At 37.8% G+C, this 17,855-nt stretch overlaps 1 protein-coding gene across 2 annotated transcripts in view; it reads right to left on the bottom strand.

Annotated features, from left to right (window-relative positions):
* The window catches only part of LOC135212084 (WSCD family member AGAP003962-like), an 885,772-nt gene extending 868,177 nt beyond the window's left edge, over nt 1-17,595 (bottom strand). Inside the window, exon 1 of one of the 2 annotated variants that reach the window (XM_064245455.1) lies at nt 16,842-17,595. The gene's annotated coding sequence lies outside the window, so the exon portion shown is untranslated. The remainder of the gene's footprint in view (nt 1-16,841) is intronic. The other variant, XM_064245451.1, reaches the window with a different exon arrangement.
* Between the last annotated feature and the right edge of the window lie 260 nt (nt 17,596-17,855).

The raw sequence follows: 17,855 nt of genomic DNA, 5'->3' as shown, positions 1-17,855 counted from the left end.
AACAAGTTGTTGTTAGATACACAGATAGTTTTGTACTGTGATTTTAGTAACTACATATTTCCGTTAAGTATGTCTGTTTTGTTTTGAACAATGTTTATCTGCATACTTAAGTAGGTTGTTGACTTGTTTTATAATTTGTGGCCTCATGTTTGCTTTCTTGTATTAGTTGTTCTCTTAAAATTGTTCAGTACCCTGAAGATGACTTTGGAATAAAATTTGAAAGTCTTGGTACCTCCTCCTTTCATTTTCACGTGAGGAATCTCTATATATAATATATATACTATATATATATATATATATATATATATATAATATATATATATATATATATATATATATATATATATATACTGTCATGTGCATTTATTCAATTATTTACATTTTTTAAACAAAACTAAAGTAGAGGTGTGTAGGTCACTAGGACCACACAAGAAGCATCATAAACGACACTCCCTGCCAATTAGCGATTCGCTATGCAGGGCACCCTCACGGATATCTCCTACCCACTCTGCCCTCTCGGCCTCAATGTCCTGCCATAGAGGCAATAAATCATACGATGATGATACTCCCTCCCTACAGTTCAACTGAGGGTCAGCAGAACTCACCAATCGAAAATCTGCAGAATTGCAGTAGTCAAGTGTCTTCCTGGAGGATATGACGTCCTCCTGGGACAGGATTTGAAGTCCTCCCCGAATTTTCGACAAGCCAGGGTCCAAACCCTACAAAACTCTCATCAAATATAAAGAGTCCTCCACAACCGCTTTTCAACTCGCTGCCAGTGCCACTTGAGTGCTCTGGACAGTGCTGTGCTCCAGCCAGTTTTGGACGTCGAACCGATTCAAAACCTGATTCCTGTGCCTGGTTCTACCTCAGTACCAGTCCCAGAAGAACCCAAACTTGACACGAATGCCCTGCCAGTGCCACTTGAGTGCCCTGAGCAGTGCCCTGCTCCGTCCGTCCTGGACGTTGAGCCAATCTCAAATCTAAGTTCTGTGCCTGCTCTTGCCTTGAGGACAGTGCCAGAGCCAAATAAAACTCCAAAGTATGCGCCTGGCCCGAACTCACATCCTGTGCCAGAGCCCACACTAGATCCCCCCCCCGGGAGATCCCAAACAGGGTAATCTCTCACCTCCCGTTTTGGCCTCGCCACCAGTGTCAGATCAAGAGCGAAATCCGAGTTCACACAAGTCCCATTAGGACTCCCACGACCACAGCGGAAACTCACACAAAGGTGTAGCCTCGCTACCCAAATCTGAGTTGGTCATCGTTACCTGTGAACCTTCAACGCCCACCAAACCTTCTTCCTCTCTTTCCAAATCCTCAAAGCAAGATACTCTGATGGAAAACTCATATATACTAGCCAAGCTGGCAGCAGAACTCAACGAACTGCACATTATCCAGGCTGAAAAACTATTAAAATAAATAATGCTTGTATACATAATGTAAGGATTATAAACAACATCTACTTATTAACACCAGATTTACATGTAAACCTGAACAAAAAGAAAAAAAGGAAAAAAATTAAATCAATTTTTTTTATATAAAAAATTAAAACAGCAAGACAGGGGGCACAGGACACCTTACCCACGTTGGTAGCACAAAGCAAACTGAGAGGGAGGACGAAAAATTGGAAAAGATACACACACAAGGACAAAAACAAATTATGCAATGAACAGCTGTGTTGATGATGACTGGTGGTTGAGGGTAGGAACAGTCAGTTTAATCATTATGGATTCGAGGGTAGTTAATTCCTCGGTACTTCGTGCTCTTCCCACTACACTGAAGTCATGAGCGTCTATATGAGTTTTACATTTGATGGGCGGCTTCCCGTTCTGCAACTGATTTCCTGAGGAGAGGAGATTCGGATCTTTGGCAGCCTCTTGGTACATCCGACGTATGTGCCCAGATTACATCTGGGACAGGTATATTTATAAACTACAATGGATGTAAATAAGGGGCTAATCTTATCCTTAAAATGGAATAGGGATCCAGCAGTTCGGGGGTTAGTCGGGATTAGTTTTAGATTAAGTGCAGGTAATTCTCTATTGAACAGACTAATGCACTTTTTCCTGAAGCTATTGTCATGTAAGTAAAGGAATCTAGCATATAGAAGTAATTTAGGAACGTTAAGGACTGGGTGGAGGATTTAACTTATGATTAAGCAGTTTATTAAGGGATCTATGGAATATGACTAGTGGAAAACTAACTACCCTCGAATGATATAGTATGCCTGTTAAAAACTGGCGTCACAAAACTACCCTCGAATCCATAATGATTAAACTGACTGTTTCGACTCTCAACCACCAGTCATCATCAACGCAGCTGTTCATTGCATATTTTGTTTTTGTCCTTGTACGTGTATCTTTTCCAATTTTTCGTACTCCCTCTCAGTTTGCTTTGTGCTACCAACATGGGTAGGTGTCCTGTGCCCCCTGTCTTGCTGTTTTAATTTTTTTATTAAAAAAAATATTTTATTTTTAATTTTTTTTTTATTGTTTTGGTTTAGATGTAAATATGGTGTTAATAAGTAAATGTTGTATATAATCCTTACATTATGTATACAAGCATTATTTTTTATTTAACCGTTTTCCAGCCTGGAAAATGTATCAAGCGATACGAAACGTCGGCAATAAAACTGATACAGACGGAACGCCTTTCCACGAACTCAAAATTGTCTACTGCCTGAGCGCCTGCTCCTGCCCTTGGATATATAGGCTATATACTATATATATAAATATTATATATATATATATATATATATATATATATATATATATATATATATATAATAGAGAGAGAGAGAGATAGTGAGAGAGAGAGAGAGGAGAGAGAGAGAGAGAGAGAGAGAGAGAGAGAAATCCTTAATTATATACTGCCCAATTCCAAATATTTACATAGTGTTATCACTGCACTGATACATATTTATTACAATAGGACTGTTCAAGCAATTTAACGCTATAAATTTTCTTGGTCATCATACTACTAGATTTTACAAGCCCTTATCCCATTGGTGCGTAGTTATTACTAAAGAAAAAATCATTATGAGTCGCCTCATGCTACAGCAATACAATCTACTAAAACAATACAGTGCATTCCTCTATCAACCTCCTGACTAACTCCCCTCTAAAAGCATCCGATTGATGAGATGAAGATACCATTATGGTTCTTGCAAAGATAAATAACTCCGGCAATTTTTTTCCCAGCGAAACGCATTTGTGAAACACGAACGCTAATAATGACAGCTGTTTTTACTACGGTCGTGGTCAAATAAAAAATGTTACTAACCTTGATGCCAACTAGAAGGGCTTCATTAGTGGAGTATGCATGCCAAATATGAATTTTTGTTCTCTCTTATAGCTCTAAAGTTTTGGACAGGGTTATAATTTTGTTCAAGATCTAAGAAGTTTGGAGTTATATTTCAACGTTTTGATACCGTTGTTTCATAATAATATAAAAGGTAATTCCACCAAACAAACAGACACAACAGATGGACAATCTCTTTTCGAAAAAATATACGCATTCCAGCTAATATATCGTCTGAATCGATCATAGGAACTATAGTGAAAGCTTATGCCACTCAGTTTCACTTTATTTCAAGACATTATGGTTCAGACAACTTAAATCGATTGCCAAACCTCTATCTAAAACTAGGAATGAACAAGCAAGAAATATACAAAGCAATAATGCCATCGACGGATGAACGCACAGCCATACTGTAACTAACGTAACCGCTGAAACTAGAAAAATAATTCTTTAAAAAACCTAAAAATATCTGGGCCACAAGATTATCTAGACTAAAGAGTTATTAACTGAATGGGAAAAGTTCGTTTATTTGTATGGTGTTCTTAAGTTGCACGGAACCAGTGGTTATTCAGCAACGGGACCAATGGCTTTACGTAACTTCCGAACCACGTCGAAAGTGAACTTCTATCACCATAAATACACATCTCTGACCCCTCAGTGGAATAGCCGAGACTCGTACTCGCGGCCACCGAGGTGGCAGGTCAAGACCATACCGATCACGCCACTGAGGAGTGTGACAGCCTCAAACACGTGCCAAAAATGATTTAATACGAAATCAACATAATCTACAATGAACTTTGAGATAATATACCGTGTACAAACGACGGAGAGAGAGAGAGAGAGAGAGAGAGAGAGAGAGAGAGAGAGAGAATCTTCCTCCTCTAGATGGACTGAGACATTATTCGTTAGTTGCTAAAAATATTTATGTTAAATGGAGACAAAGTTGCATCCAGTGTTCGGGTTACTGAATTGAGAGGCGGCACTGTATCTTGACTTATCCAGCAGAATATTCATGAATTTCTCTAACATGATTGTTTTGTGATAGTTGAAATGCATCGAGGAAGGCAATTCCGTAGGTTAGAGGCAGGGAGCGCGCATGGTGATGCACAAACAACTCTCGCCAGGTTGGGATATAGAAATGGCTGGAGCAGTCAACAATTAATACCAGTTCTAAGATTATGATAAAACTGCAGGGCAAAGGTTTCAGGTTTTAATAGGACCACTGGTGGTTTTGAAATTAACCCCTGTTTAATTTTGTATATACATTAAATTCTAACGCACTGCTGGATGCTACTAAGCCCATAGCATCAAGTCATTTACAAGGAAGATCAAGCAAGTTTCCAGCTTCTAGAAATCGCATAGTACACATTCTATCTAGTCGATCTATTCGCTAGTTACGATCTCAGTATCCACGATGATTGTTTACGACAGTTTGCCATGATTAAGTCACCGTGAGTGGGCCGTGTTAGGTTGTCAAGAGATAGTGACTCTTATTGTAATGGCTTCTGTCTGAATCAAGATAAAGTGATCCCATACCAAAGTGTCTGTCCAAACATTTAATTTGTCCCCATTAAAAGTTGATTAGTTTCTCTGGGACCAAAGGTAGACAATATTATTTAAATCATTTTGAAATTCTTCAGTTTTCACATGAGCCTGATTTGACCGAGAAACAATATAAGCAACGTAAGAAAACTGTTATAATTTAGTCCTGCAGATTGTTAAAGCAATAATCAAAACAACTGAGAACAGGAAGTTGGTCTAGATAGCTCTCACTAGTTGATATCTGAAATTGTCGATTTCAACGGGAACTGCGTAACCACGCTTTTACAGTTTCGTCTATTCACTTAACTTCCAGTTTACTGCATAAAGTGATTATTGTTAAAAGCCTTGGTGAATCCAATATAGCGTTACTGTCATTCTGTGATCCTGGGAATAATGATTATTGATTCTCTTCAGTTGATTGACAGTGACGTCATAGTTCTTTCTTATATGATTTCAGGTTAGTTGATCAGAGGACATTACCACTGATTTGATGTTTCATAACTGCATTTCTTACCATTTACACAAATATCTTCAGAAGGTGGTATACTAAACATATAGGTCGGTATGATTTTGGGAAGTAGTTTTTACTGCTGGGCAAGCGATAGTATGCTTATAACACTTTTGCAAAAGAAATATATTTTTTATAGACATTTGTCATTAGTAGGTAAATCGGCTTATCTTATACTTTTCCCTTTTCTCTGCTGAAACGGAACTTGCATGTCCATTAGAATTATGTTGTTTCTTTTGCCAGAGGGAACTTTAATGCTGTGACAAAATTTGCCTAGTGCTTCGTAAGCTTTTTTGCCTAATAATTTTATGTTTCTTATTGTTTCCCCTTTCGATTGATGTCAAGAAATATCTGTGGAGGTTGAACACTAATAAAGATACGAGTGCGGCGTACTATTGTATTGGGAATGTTTAGTCGGACACTATATATGCAGTCACTTGTTCAGATAGTAATTATTGTCGCCTGAAAAGGTTGCTTAGCATGTTATTATTAAATCATGGATATTTCTCAATAAGGCCGCATAGGTTTCATCACACATGCTATTTTTTCTAGGATATAATGAACATTGCATATTTCGATTAAGCTGTTTAACATTATAGTTTCAAGCTTTTCACCTTCTAATGGGACACCTGTTCCTTTTCACGTTGCAGTATGAAAGTTAAAGTCGCCTAGTACTACCATTACATCTTGGTTAGGAAAACTCAGAATATTAAAATTATTGACGTTATACACTGACTACCATAATGCTTTTGAAAGTCCGCTCCAATGGCACGCCATGGTACATTATATGAACTGCGTTTAGGTGGGATCCATATATGAGCCATTCATACCTTACCTGTTTCTAAGATACAATGAAAGAGAGAGAGAGAGAGAGGAGAGAGAGAGAGAGAGAGAGAGAGAAGAGAGAGAGAGAGAGAGAGAGACCTTACATCTTGTTCGGGTTGCCCCAGGTCCCTCAGTGTGAGGCACCTCTAATGTCTACCAGAGTTGCTAGTACATCTTCCGGTATATTTTGCATCTTCCAATCTTGGATGGTCTGGGATGCAGCTTAGGTATTTGTCGAGCTTATTCTTAAACACATCTACGCTCACTCCTGATATATTCCTCAGATGAGCTGGCAACGAATTGAATAGACGCTGCATTATTGATGCTGGTGCATAGTGGATTAATGTCCTGTGTGCTTTCCTTATTTTTCCTGATATAGTTTTGGGCACTATTAATCTACCTCTGCTTGCTCTTTCTGATATTTTTAGCTCCATGATGTTTTCGGCTATTCCTTCTATCTGTTTCCATGCCTGAATTATCATGTAGCGTTCTCTTCTCCTTTCTAGACTATATAATTTTAAGGATTGTAGTCTTTCCCAGTAGTCAAGACCCTTAACTTCTTCTACTCTAGCTGTAAAGGACCTTTGTACAATCTCTATTTGTGCAATGCCCTTTTGTTATTGTGGGTACCATATCATATTGCAATATTCAAGTGAACTACGAACATATGTTTTATAAAGCATAATCATGTGTTCAGCTTTTCTTGTTTTGAAGTGCCGTAGCAACATTCCCATTTTTGCTTTACATTTTGCCAATAGAATTGCTATTTGATCATTGCATAACATGTTCCTATCCATCATCACACCAAGGTCTTTAAACTGCTTCCTTATTTGTGATTGTCTCATTATTAGGTCCCCTATATGCATATAGCTTTCCTTCTCTGTCTCCATAATTTATTGATTCAAATTTATCAGAGTTAAATACCATCCTATTTACTTCTGCCCAATCATATACTTTGTTAAGGTCTCTTTGTAGCGCGTTCCTATCTTCATCACAAGTAATTTCTCTACTTATTCTTGTGTCATCGGCGAAACTACTCACCGGATATTACCTTAGCTTCATCCGATTTATCATCGTTTGCAATAACTATCTGTTTTCTGTTGTGTACAAATTCTTTTAACCATCTTCCTACTTTATCCACTATATTATGTTTTCTAATTTTCCTTCGCTAATATATTATGGTTTACCTTGTCAAAGGCTTTTGCAAAGTCTAGATAAACCACATCTGTTTCATTTCCGCTTTTCATATTTTTGTATATGTTCTCACGGTGGACTAACAGTTGGTTTTTTGTACTTTTTCCGGGTACGAAACCATGTTGTCCTATATTAAACAAATTATTTTTTCTTAAATGTTTCATAATATTTTTCTTCATTACCCTCTCATACACTTTCATAATATGTGATGTTAGACTCACAGGCCTAAAATTTACTTGCCTCTAGTCTTGATCCACTTTTTGAAAGGTAGGGTAATATATGCTAATTTGTGCTCATCATAAAATCTTGCCTGTATCTACACTTTGTCTTAATAACATTGCAAGTGGCTTTGCGATAGAATGAACTACTTTCTTTAACAAAAATAGCAGAGACACCATCAGGCCCTTTTTTTTCATCACTATGATGGTTTGCGTGTTTTCTCCTTCATTCAATATGGGTAATAATAAGGATTTTCCCACGTCTCTATCCTGTTCTGGTATATTGTTCTTTTCTTCATTTCCAGAAATTCTGACATTAAAAAATCCAACTTTTCCATAATATTTGATCTTCCTTCATCATAATTATTCAGAGAGAGAGAGAGAGAGAGAGAGAGAGAGAGAGAGAGAGAGAGAGAGAGAGAGAGAGAGGTTATGACGAGACAATGCTTTACAAATAAAATTACTAATTTGAACGTGCTAATTCCATGTACAACATGAATTACAATAATAAGTGGTAACCAATAAGCAATTGCAATAGTACAACACATGCAAGAACACCAACGAATGCAGAGATTATGATAGAAGCGGAAAGTTAAATCCAAATGTATTATCCGCATTTTCCTAAAGCAAAGACATTTCAACTTCAACTGAATTTTACTGTGCTTCTTGCACTTGGAATTTAACTGAACAATGGAATCTCTATCACATGCGGGCACAAGATCATGGAACGTTGATAACAAATGAGCAGTTTAATACCTCTCCTCTCAACTTTTTGTGTGTATATTATATATATATATATATATATTATATATATATATATATATATATATATATATATATATATAGATGGATAGATGTAAGTATGTATGTATGCATGTATGCGTACATGCCACACTCTTTGACACGCATTGAGCAATCTCAACCAAACTTGATATACATATAAATTAGCATCTGGGAAAGAATACTGTGGAGGTAAGACATCACTGGCATCAAAAAGGTGGGGGATGTGGGGAGGGGGTTGGGAAAGGGGTTTTAAAAGTAAAAATAACTGAAGACGGCAGATATTAGTGTCTAACCCATAGTTTTCAAAATCGCTGAGATGAATAGTGACACTCCCGATGCCTTTCAAGTCAAAGTTCAGCCCCAATGGGGGTGGGTGGGAAAGGGTAATGTACAAATAACATAACGACAGATATTGGTGTCTAATATATGGTTTTCGAGGTTGCTGAGGTGAATAGTGACACTCCAGATGCCATTTAAATCCAAGTTCAGCCTCGATAAGATGTGGGAAGGGGGTAACATGTAAAAATAACCAAAAACAACAGATAGTGCCTAATCCATAGTTTTGAATGAATAGTGATACTGCTGATGCACTTTAATTCCTTGTTTAGCTCTGATACGAAGGGGGGTGGGTGAGAAGGGGTGGGAAGGGGTTATGTTAAAAAATGATAGATATTAATGTCTAATCCATAGTTTTCGATGTTGCTGAGATGAATAGTGACACTTCCAATGCCCTTAAAGTCCAAGTTTGACTCCAATAGGAAGGAGGGTGAGAAAGGGTGGGCAGGGGATGACATGTAAAAATAACAGAAAACAACAGATATTACTGTCTAATTTATAGTTCTCAAGGTTGCTGAGATGAACAGTGACAATCACGATGCCCTTTAAGTCCAAGTTCAGCCCCAATAGGAAGGGAGGGTGGGAAGGTGGTGAGTGTGTTGACAGTTAAAAATAACTGAAAACTACAGATGTGTGCCTAATCCAAAGCTTCTGAGGTCGCTGAGATGAACAGAGACACTCCCGATATCCTTTAAGTCCAAGTTCAGCCCCGACAGGAAGGCGGGGTGAGAAGGGTTGAAAAATAAAATGTCAAAAATGATGGATATTACTGTCTAATCCATAGTTTTTGAGGTCGCTGGGATGAACAGACACTCCAGATGCCCTTCAAGTCCAAGCAGAGCCCCATTAAGAATGGGGGTGAGAAGTAGTGAAATATAAAATGTCAAAAATGCTGGGCAATGTAGCAGAAGGACACTATCTTAACAGGAGAGAGAGAGAGAGAGAGAGAGAGAGAGAGAGAGAGAGAGAGAGAGAGAGAGAGAGAGAGAGAGAGAGAGAGGGTGTTTGGGGGGAGAGAAGAAAAAGTTTTAAAAAGGGGGGAAGGGGGTGGGAAGAGGAGAGAGAGTATAAGGGGTTTAGGGGGTTTGGCGAGAGAGAGGAGAGAGAGAGAGAGAGTAGAGAAGAGAGACAGAAGAGAGAGAGAGATTTTGAGAGAAGAGGGGGTTTGGGAAGAAGAGAGTTAAGGAGGGGGTTTGGGGGGGGAGGAGGAGAAGGATAGAGAGAGAGAGCGAGAGAAGAGGGGGAGGGGAGAGGAGAAGAAGGGGTTTAGGGAGGGGGGTTTGGGGTTTGGGGGGGAGGAGGGGAGGAAGGACAGAGAGAGAGAGAGAGAGAGAGAGAGAGAGAGAGAGAGAGAGAGACTTTATTGATTGTCATTCAAAGTTTTCCTGGGCAGAGCTGGGTTGGTCAGCCTGTGTATATTGATTTTGAACTGAAAACTCTGTATTCTTTTTTCGTATTATTACTGGTCGCGTCTTTCAAACAATACATCTCTTAATACATAACAGCAGTCTAGCATCATCTTTTGTTCATGCAAAACACTGTCGTGCGCCTTCTTGTCTCAAAACGTTTTTGCCCCTTAAGACACTATAAATAAAAAAGATATATTATACTCGTTATTTATCTGAGGGAGTTTCGGTTTTTATTAATAGGGATTTCACTATGAAATGCTTACTAGTTGTCAGTGACACCATTTACTTAGTCCAAATTCTAATTCCACAACCATTTCAAATGAAAAAAAATACATATCAAGAATTTCAAAAGCCTACTTTTTTGTTAATTGCACTGCGTTATTGACATCAATATTGTACATGGACCATATTTCATATATATACATATATATATAAGGCAATTCCTGTCTTTTTGTTTATTCACTATGCACGCCCTGACTATGAAAGCTAGGGCTACCAAATTTTCCCCATAGACTCCCCTCCCCCTAGGAAGGTTTTAGTGAAAATCCAAATTCGAGGGCCGTTTCTAAGGGGTCATCAGCCCTCTTTTTCAGACCCTCTCATTTTTTTTACAACTTTTGGAGTTGATAGCTGGGTCTACCAAATTTTTACCATAAACTTACATAGTCAAAATCCGAAATTCGAGGGCTATTTCTAAGGGGGTTATAACCCCTCCTTTCACGCCTCTTCCTTTTTTTTTTTAACTTTTGGAGTCGACATCGATGTAAAAGTGTTTCTATAGGTACAGACTCCCCACAATATGAGGGCTATAAAGCACCCTTAGTAATAAGGAAGGCAACCCCCTGGGGATGGGGGCCCGAGGGTTTCCAACAATATTAGGGGCCAGAGGCCTATATATGCCTTTTCGACTCACCGACCAGGGGAGAAAGGGGTCGTAACCTACCTGCCACGACCATGATAGCAGGGAGGGTGCAGCTCCCCCTTTGGGAATTAAACCCAAAGGGTCAAAGATGGGCCATTTAAGGGGGACCTTGCTATGAAAATCTTTCCCGAGCAACCTGTCCCACTACGTATGCACCCTGCCGTCGGCCGGCGGTGCCTGACAGCCGGTCAGTGATGCGGGGACCTACATCTTCTCTTCCCTCTCTACTTATTCATAACTTTAATTTATCTCGTTTTATCATTCTGGTTCCTCCTTTCTTCCTTCATTCTTCCCCGCGTTCTCCATTTGCTCCTACTTTCTCCTTACTCTTTAACGTCTCTGTTTTGTATTATTTTCTTCTTTTTTTAATTATTCCCCCTTTCCTTCCTACCTTTTTCTGTTTCTCCTCATTCCTGTTCTTATTTTACTGCTTCCCTTTTAATTAGCCCTTCCCTCTTTCTTATGTTTTCACCATTTATTCATCTTTGTATTTTTTTCCTTACTCCTTCTACTCAGCTTTTATTTCTTGCTTCTCATGTCTTCTTTGTGTTGCAATATCGTCATTTTTCCATTTCTCCTTTTTCCTTCGTCCCCTCTGAAGGAGTAGATTCCAATTGATTTCTTTATATTATCGCGATTATCTGTGGGGAAACAATGCTTCTTTTTTACCGTTATTCGTGTTGATCTTTGTGAACCGTCCCCTCTCCTCCTTTGCCTCCAATGGCACTGTCCTTTGGTACGCCCACTCAGACTCTGCTGTATCAAGTTTCGTCATTAAAAAATCTCAAACCTGATATTCTATATTTTCAGATATTACATTAGCACTATTATCTCAGCAACTGTTTGGGAAGAGCTGATTACTATTTTTATCTTTTCATTTCGTGAATCTAAACTGTGCATTATACTGTCTACTTTGAATATTCCTGAATATGCCCCTAAGCTGAAGTAAAAGTTATTATTATTATTATTATTATTATTATTATTATTATTATTATTATTATTATTATTATTATTTATTATTATTATTATAAAATATGTGTGAAAGAGTGTGAAACAGTAAGTGCCTTCAAACTGAAGCCGCGCCCCCCACCCCGCAATCCCTGTACTCATACACATGGATAACTCCAGGTACGTAACCAGACGGGTGGAGAAAGTGCGAAATTCATCACCTTTGCATGATTTCAATAAAAAGAAAATCATACTTTAAGTTGCGTACACAGCGCGAAGTCACTGAAGAACAATGCTAATGGCAGAATCCCCTTGGAACTAGCTATCAAGCGTACGGAAACATCAACACCCGATTTTTGAATGACGTTAGAAGACCAGATTTCCAGGAAGTATGCCTTTACAGTAATGATATGAACAAAAGATTACGAGGTATTCAGTTCAACATTATTAAAATTTCTTACTCACGATATAATTCATCCCTTTCACCTGTCAGTGTAACAAGCCAATTGACGCGCTTTCTCATAAGCCTATATCAAAATCCATTCCATGGCTCTTTGCTTACGTCACGACCATTCCTTGAAGCTGATTGGTTGGCAATGTTTTCGGAAAGTTGGTTAATCTTAGGGTCTTCCCATCTTCATTAAATTAGCAATGGTTGTTTTACCGAGCTAAAATAAGTTTTGCCGAATTATCAAAAGGAAACGTTATACTATCTCCTTCAGCATCTCCCTTAATTAAAATGGTATTGCAATGTTGTTTTTCGTAAATGAGGTTTATTACCTGACCACGGTGGTGACACGGGGAATGTCTGCGTTCGAATCGGTGCACTTGAATTACATGACAACGATAATTACCGTCTGATATTGCCAAGCGTGTTTACCATTCTAAATCTAAACACCCAGATTGTCTCAGAGCTATGCACACCGGTATTTCATATTGATTTTAGTAAATTTCGCAACATTTTAATGGTCCTCTGTCTTTTTGTCGGTTAACGCAGCTTATGACGTTTGGATGATAGGCCTATCTTATATTCACCCGTTTTATTGTGGTTCTTGTGGTTATTCTTGTTTTGTTGTTGCTGCTTTGGCGCTTGTAGTGTCTTCGAAAAATTTTATGTTAACCTAACTATTCATAAAATACTAGTGTTGAGAATGATCTGCTTACTATTGCTAATTGAAACTTAGTACTAATTTGTTTTAATTAAAAGTAATCGAGATCTTTACGAATATAGTCTACACTAGAATATTCTCCTTACAACAGAGAGAGAGAGAGAGAGAGAGAGAGAGAGAGAGAGAGAGAGAGAGAGAGAGAGAGAGAGAGAGAGAGAGAGAGAGAGAGAGAGAGAGAGAGATTTACTAACACTTATCTCTCCTTTTGTCAAAAAGGGTAATCTACGTGAATGCTCCAAAAATCAAATGAACATGAGATACTCGCAGACTCGTTTGGATCATCTAATGGATGTTTGTCAGATATCATTTATTTTTCCTTATTTCGTTATGTATATTATAATGCCTTCCTACCATACCCTTCATTTTCATATAAATGCTACGGCAGCAATATAGTAATATAATTTGTTATCCATTTTATAAATATATTTTCTTTATAATTCAATGAAAACAGTTCGATAGTCGTGTGTAAGGCTGATACAGCCCTATGATCGGTCTGTGTGCCATCGGCTAAATGCCCATAAATTTTACTTAAATTCTCTGTAGCATAAATGGCTTTACATTTACTATGGCCATCGAAGCATGTACACATGTATATATGCAAGTGTTTAAACGTGTACGGATGCATATAATCGTAATTATATGTCGTGAGGTCGGAGCTACTATATTAATAGTTAAAAGGTATTCTGTCTCCAACAGATACCGGTAGAAAACTACTTACAATACGAAATTGTAAGTAGGTATAACCCCTGTCATTGTCTCAAAATATAAGATTTTGATGCGTAGGCCTATACCCTGTCATTGCCTCAAAATATGAGAAATTGACGTAGAGAATTATGCTGTCATTGTCTCAAAATATCACAAATTGACGTGTAGGCCTAAGCTGGCATTGTCTCAAAATATCAGAAACTGACATGTAGGCCTATGCCCTGTCACTGCGTCAAAATATAAGAAATTTACGTGTAGGCCTATGCAGTCATTGCCTCAAAATATGAGAAATTGACGTGTAGGCCTATGCCCTGTCATTGCCTTAAAATATACGAAATATACGTGTAGGCCTAAGCCCTATCATTGCCTCAAAATATTAGAAATTGACGTGCAGGCCTATGATCTGTCATTACCTCAAAATATAAGAAACTGACGTGCAGGCATATGCCCTGTCATTGCCCCAATATATCAGAAATTGACATGTATGCCTATACCCTGTCATTACCTGAAAATATAAGATACTGACATGTAGGCCTCAAAATATCAGAAATTGACGTGTAGGCCTATGCCTTGTCATTGCCTCAAAATATCAGAAATTGGCATGTAAGCCTATGCCTTATCATTGCCTCAAAATATAAGAAATTGATGTGTAGGCTTATGTCATTGCCTAAAAATCAGAAATTGACGTGTAGGCCTATGCCATGTCACTACCTCAAAATATCAGAAATTGACGTGTAGGCCTATGCCTGTCATTGCCTCAAAATAACAGAAATTGACGTGTAGGCCTATGCCTTGTCATTAACTCAAAATATCAGAAATTGACGTGTAAAGGCCTGTTCACACAAGGAAACATTGTTTGCAAACAGTTTGCAAACAATGTTTCCTAGTGTAGACAGGCCTTAAGCCTATGCCCTGCCATTGCCTCAAAACATCACAAATCTGACGTATAGAACGATGTCCTGTCATTGCCGCAAAATATAAGAATCTGACGCGTATGCCTATGCCTTGTCATTGCCGCAAAATAACAGTAATTAACATGTAGGCATATGCCCTGCCGTTGCCTCAAAATAAGAAACTGACTTGTAGGCCTATTCCCTGTCATTACCTCAAAATATAAGAATTAGATATGAAGAGCTAATCTCACAGGTATATTAACATTTGACTTGCAGGATCGGTGATGTAGGCCAAAATCAATTTTAAACATTCTTTTAACGGAGATATCATTAACAGACTTCACAACTCCGAAAACTCAAATTTGTGGTGACATATTTCGGACGGAGTTTTCAGCATTACCAAACTGAGTCAAATCGTACTGGCAATCATATGGACTGTTAATTAGTGACGTCATTCCACTTTCGAGAGTTAGCCAATCACTGGCTGCTGCATAGAGCCCTGGCTTTTACTTTAACTAAATATTATTTTTTCATAAACAACAGCCAACGTTGTCATTCTTTCACATATACTAGATTTCACAGGCACCATTTAGTTCCCTTGTGTTTCTACTAACTCCCCCTAAATACTAGTTTACAGTGTGTGTATATATATATATATATATATATATATATATATATATATATATATATATAATCATAAAAAGGTAAAAACATGATGATTATACGAACAAAGTTACAGCCACGAAGGAGTGAAACGATGAGATGCTAAGTAGGTACTTTCGTCTTTACCATGTCTTCGCAGTAAGACGAAAAGTACCTATAAAAAAATAGCATCTCATAGTTTCATGGCTGCAACTTTGTTCATATATATATATATATATATATATAATATATATCTATATATATATATATAAGATATAATATATATATGTATGTGTATATATATTATATATATATATATATAAAAAAGGCATTTGATGCAAGCAAAACATTGCTCAAAGGCACGGCAAACAGATATATATATAGGCTTGCTTAATGGTGCCATCAAACTAAAGGAAATTCTTCGGCCAATAACTATAGCACCATTCCTTAATAATACTTCTACTGCACATAGTTCATAATATCTTCGATCCAATCACAGATGACAAATATGGGTGTTCTGTTTATATATATATTATATATATATCTATATATATTATATATGTATATATATAATATATATGTATAATAATGTATATATTATATTATGATAAATATATATATATATGTATTTATATATACTGTGTGTGTGTATTATACATGTATATACAATAAGAATATTCGCCGTTCAAAAGAACCTACTGTATTTTCCTCTTTTATCAATCTCATATAAAGGCTAATCATCCAAAGAAAATGGGATTACAGTTCAAGACGTTACGACCTATATACATTGGTCTATGATATTTCATGGAAGTTTAAGCAATGGTAACAACTACGAAAGTTTACCAAAAATGCTATCTTTGCAACATAATTTACTTCGTTATTGCCAAAATCTAGCCTAATAATACTATCTTTCACAATTCCTTTGTTACCAAAAAAAAATAATAATAAATAAATAAAAACGGTTAGCAAAACCAATTAAACTAAACCGATCTCAAATTGCCACAAAGTGACAAAAACCAAAGGTGCTGTCCCGTGTTTAGTTTCTGATCATTTGATATAAACCCATTGACTGATTTGCATATTTGTTCGTGATAAAATAAAATATCTTATAAGAAACGTTACGTTTAACCAATATATACTAGTTTCAATCAGTAATAAAATTCAAATTAGTACAGCAGAAGACTAACTAGTACCGGCAAAATAGTCATTAGGTAGTAACTTATCCTGGAAATGTATTCTTTTTGACAGTTGTAAAATGGTATGCGTCTTAGCATACACTAGGCCTATACCATGTAAGTAGCAGTCTTATAAACACATAATAAAAAAAACAAAATTGGCAATTGTCCTGGCATGAACCAATGATAGCGGCAAGTTGCCGCCTAGCCGATGCACACGAGAAAAAGCGGGTGGATGTTGCCATAGAAACGGGGGGAAGTTGCCTCACCTGAACTTCACGTGGTCCGAGTTCGTAGAAGTGGATCCTAAAGTAGACGTTCAGCGGGAAGCACAAAGTCCTCAGTCATATCCAATTGTAATCGCTGGTCTTCTTCGTAAGATTTCTTGTGATTAATTGACAATTACAAACTTACAACTAAAATTAGCAGATTCTTGGCTGATCTCAAATGATTTCGTCCACAGTTGGCAGGCCGAATGTTAGTCTTTGGCTTCTTTATGTTAGACTTTGGCTCCTATTAGAGCTGGATATATGTAGGCCAATGGCAATACTTCACGCAGTTTTACAATGACCACCAAAGTAAAACATTGCGCTTTTTACATCAACTTGGGTTGTCGAAGATTTTTCTCACACGGCGATGAGTAGGCTCCTTGGCAAGCCACAACAATCCTAGTTTATAGATTCCTTATCTCAGTCACTCCAATGATCCTGGCTTTTCAGGAGCAAGAAAGAAAGAAATAAACTTCGGCCCAGACCTAAGACAGTACTAGATGAGTTTAAATGGACACATTATTTCGTGACCACAACCATCTATTTCACAAAGATGCTCATTTCAAACGTTACCAGCTACTAATAGCACAGGCCTCATACCAAGTAAGCAACAAACGGTTTAATAAACAATTACGAATGTTTCAAGGCTGGCATAGGGGTAAACATACCGTCACACGACACACACAAACGTGAGACACAGAAGAAAGCAGCGCGTGCTCCCTACCTCACCGCCAAAGCGCTACTGGGCAGCTAGAGTCAGACTGACAGACTCAGACTGTCCCAGTCAAACGACCAGTGTAGGAGTGAGGGAGAGGAAAGAGGAGAGAGAGAGAGGGGAAGGAAGGTGTTTACCCTCACGCTACGATCGATGAAACGGAGGACTGTGGTTGGTTGGTGGTGCGGTAGTCCGGGGCAAAATTTCGAGTGGCACTTACGAAAAAAAATGTGAGTCCTCATTTCCATTTCTCTTTTGACTCGTCATCTGAAAATTGGCTGCTTTGAAGTATTTCTTCC

This window comes from Macrobrachium nipponense, chromosome 40, assembly GCF_015104395.2.
Source record: "Macrobrachium nipponense isolate FS-2020 chromosome 40, ASM1510439v2, whole genome shotgun sequence".
Taxonomy (NCBI): domain Eukaryota; kingdom Metazoa; phylum Arthropoda; class Malacostraca; order Decapoda; family Palaemonidae; genus Macrobrachium; species Macrobrachium nipponense.
This window is presented reverse-complemented; position numbering and strand designations above follow the sequence as displayed.